This window comes from Crocuta crocuta, unplaced genomic scaffold (genome assembly GCF_008692635.1).
Source record: "Crocuta crocuta isolate KB4526 unplaced genomic scaffold, BGI_CrCroc_1.0 scaffold145, whole genome shotgun sequence".
Lineage (NCBI taxonomy): Eukaryota > Metazoa > Chordata > Mammalia > Carnivora > Hyaenidae > Crocuta > Crocuta crocuta.
The window spans coordinates 2,451,224-2,454,733 of NW_027530857.1; the positions used below are offsets into that span (position 1 = coordinate 2,451,224).

Here is a 3,510-nt window from a genome sequence, read left to right on the forward strand (position 1 = left end):
ATAAATTTAAGAAGACTGAAATCATAGTAGGCATATTTTCTGACCACCACAAAATGCAACCAGAAATCAATTACAAGGAAAAATCTCAAAAAAGAACACAAACACATGGACAGTAAACAACATGCTACCAAAATACAATGGGTCAGGTCACGTGGCTCGTCGGTCTGACTACTGGTTTCCTTGTGGTGGTGGCAGCTCCAGAACACAGTCATGGCAGCCGGAGTCATGACAGGACAGGCATTTAGAAAGTTTCTTCCCCTAGTTCACTGGGTTTTAGTTGAAAGAAGTGCAGTTGAAACTGTAACCAAAGGAGGCATTATGCTTCCAGAAAAATCCTCAAGAAACTAGTGTAAGTAGCCATAGTAGCTGTTGGATCAGGCTCAAAAGAAAGGGTGGGGAGAATCACCCAGTTAGTGTGAAAGTTGGAGTTCCAGTTCTTCTCCCAGAATATGAAGGCAACCAAAGTCATTCTCGATGATGAGGACTTTTTCTTATTTAGAGATGGTGACATTCTCAGAAAGTATGTACACTGAAATAAATCATTATCGTAATGGCATTATGTGAAGACTCCCATTCCAGTGGAGTTGTGAAATTTTTCATAATGTAAATAATTTTCATGTCTCTCTTTTATAATAACCTAAAGGTATCATAAATGAAGAAATCAATACATACATGCATACATACATACAAATGAGTCAATGAAGAAATCAAAAAGGGAATTAAAAAAAATACCTGAAGACAAATTAAAATGGAAACACAACGTTTCCAAATCCTTGGGATGTAGCCAACGTAGTTCTAAGAGGAAAGTTTATAGTAACACAGGCAGATCTCAACAAACAAGATAAATGTCTGGTAAACAATCAAACCAACAATGCCTAAGGAATGAGGAAAAGAAACCAAACAAAGCCCACAGTTAGTAGAATGAAGAAATTGACCTAGATTGGAGCAGAAATAAATGAAATAGACTAAAAAGATAATAGAAAATACCCATGATACTGAGAGCTAATTCTTTGAAAAGATAAATGAAATTGATAAACCATTAGCCAAACTCACCTCCCCAAGAAAAAAGCCTTGAGAGGACTCAAATAAAATAAGAAATGAAAGAAGAGAGGTTGCAAGCAACACCACAGAAATACAAAGGATTTTAAGAGACTACAAAGAAAAATTATATGCCAACAAATTGAACGACCTAAAAGAAATGGATAAATTCCTAGAAAAATACAATCTTCTAAGACTATGTCTGGAAGAAATAGAAAATATGAACAGACTGATTACCAGTAACAAAATTAAATCAATAATGAAAAAACATCAAGCAAACAAACAACAAAGTCCAGGATCAGAAAGCTTCACAGGTAAATTCTATTGAACACATAAGGGTTAATATTCACTCTTCTCAAACTATTCTAAAAAAACAGAAGAGGAAGGAATGCCCCCAAATTCATTCTACAAGGCCAGCATTACCCTGATACCAAAACCAGACAAAGGCAGTACCAAAAAAAAAGAACATGACAGACCAATATCCCTGATGAACATTGATGTAATAATCCTAAATAAAATATTAACAGACCAAATTCAACAATACATTAAAAGGATCATTTACCATAATCAAGTGGGATTTATTACAGAGATTCAAGAATGGTTAAATACCCACAAATCAATGTGATACAACACATTAACAAAATGAAGTATAAAAAAGATAATATTATCATCTCAATAGATGCAGAAAAAGCATTTGATAAAATTCTACATCCATTCCTGATTTTAAAAAAAAAAAAAAAAGTGGGTTTAGAGGGAACATCCCTCAACATAATAAAGGCCATATCTGACAAATGCATAGCTAACATCATACTCAATGTTGAAAACCTGAGAGCTTTTCCCTAAAATCAGAAACAAGACAAGAATGTCCATTCTCACTGCTGTTATTCATCATAGTACTGGAAACCCTACTCCCAACAATCAGACAATAAGAAATAAATGGCATTCAAGTTGGAATTGAAGAAGAAAAATTGTTACAACTTGCAGATGACCTGATAGTATTATTTAGAAAACCCTAGAAACTCCAACAAAAAACTATTAGACTAAGTGAATTCAGTAAAGTTTCAGGATGCAAAATATACAGAAATCTGTTGCGTTTTTATACACTAACAGTGAAGTAGCAAGAAGAGAAATTAAGAAAACAACCACATTTTACAAGTGTACCAAAAAGAATAATTCTAGCAATAAATTTAACCAAGGAGGTGAAATACCTGTACTCTGAAAACCATAAGACCCTGATGAAAGGCAATGAAGGAAACAAAAATAAGAGGAAAGATATGCCATGTGCATGGATTAGAAAAATATTGATAAAATATCCACACTACCCAAAGCAATCTAGAGATTTAGTGCAATATCTATCAAAATACTAATAGTATTTTTCATAGAACTGGAATAATTTTAACATTTGTATTGAAGCACCAAAGACCTCAATAGTCAAAGCAATCTTGGGAAAGAAGAACAAAGCTGGAGGTATTACAATTCCAAATTTCAAGCTGTACTATTAAGTTACAGTAATCAAAACAGTCTGGTGCTGGCATAAAGGCAGACACATAAATCAATGAAACAGAATAGAAAGCCCAGAAATACCCCCAATTTACATGGTCAATTAATCCATGACAAAAAAGTCAAGAATATGCAATGGGGCGAAAAATCTCCTCAATAAATAGCATCAGAAAAACCAGACATCTACATGTAAAGGAATGAAACCGGGCCACTTTCTTATATTACACACAAAAGTAAACTCAAAATGGATTAAAGACCTAAATTTAAGACCTGAAGTTTTATCTCCAGAAAGAAAACATAGGCGGTACATAAACCTTTGGACATCTCTTTACAATATTTTTCTAGATCTGTCTCCTCAGGCAAGAGAAACAAAAGCAAAGATATACAAATGAGATTACATCAAACTAAAAAGGGGCCCTGGGTGGCTCAGTTGGTTATGTGTCCCACTTCAGCTCAGGTCATGATCTCATGGTTCAGGGGTTCAAACCCCACGTCAGGCTCTTTGCTGACAGCTCACAGCCTAGAGCCTGCTTCAGATTCTATGTCTTCTTCTCTCTCTGTCCCCCACCCCACCGCTAGTGCTCTCTCTCTCAAAAATGAATAAAAATGCTAAAAAAGTTCTTTAAGTAAATTAAAAGCTTCTGCACAATGAAGAAACCATCAACAAAAAGACAACCTACTGAATAGGAAAAGTTATTTGCAAATAACATCTGATATGGGTTAATATTCAAAGTATAGAGAGAATACATACAACTCAGTATTAAAAAAAACAATCTGATTAAAAAGTGGACAGGGAACCTGAATAAAAATTTTTTCAAAGAAGGTGTATAATTGCCCAATAGACTCATGAAAAGACACTTAACATCATTCATCAGTAGGGAAATGGCAATTCAATTACAATGAGGTGTCACCTCACACCTGTCAGGATGACCAGTATCTAAAAGGTAAGAAATAACAAGTGTCGCCAAGGAT

General features: G+C 34.5%; 1 pseudogene; it reads left to right on the forward strand.

Moving 5' to 3' along the window:
- Window positions 1–225: 225 nt before the first annotated feature.
- LOC144235983 (10 kDa heat shock protein, mitochondrial pseudogene) lies at window positions 226–533 on the forward strand (annotated as a pseudogene).
- Window positions 534–3,510: the final 2,977 nt, after the last annotated feature.